Genomic DNA, 392 nt, shown 5'->3' with positions numbered 1-392 from the left:
AGCGGTAGAAAAAAAGGCAACGTTTGCCACACGGATCATTTGGCATGGCGACTTTCTAGCATGTATTATGGCCACCCAGGGTCCAAATAGGGCCTCCGCGTGTCACACAGGGAGCTTTATCCGGCGCTGCGGCTAATTGAAAACACGAACCCATGCGCGGGGCTCCTTCGCGCTCGCCTCGGCCTCGGCAAGACTGCGCTCGATGCTGTCCATAGGCCTGTCTTCTTTTCTCTTCGCCTTTCTTGTCCTTCTTTGCATTCCTATGTTCTCCGTTTCTTCCTTCTCCTCCTTGCAAGGTTTTCTTCCTCCTCATGTCATCTGCTTTCGTCACGTTCGCTCTCCACTTCGGCTTCCTTCTCGTCTACTTTTACGTTTACTTATCTCCTTCCTCT

Source organism: Penaeus monodon, chromosome 15, assembly GCF_015228065.2.
Source record: "Penaeus monodon isolate SGIC_2016 chromosome 15, NSTDA_Pmon_1, whole genome shotgun sequence".
Lineage (NCBI taxonomy): Eukaryota > Metazoa > Arthropoda > Malacostraca > Decapoda > Penaeidae > Penaeus > Penaeus monodon.
The sequence above is the reverse complement of the archived record's forward strand: the minus strand, read 5'-3'. Positions refer to the sequence as shown.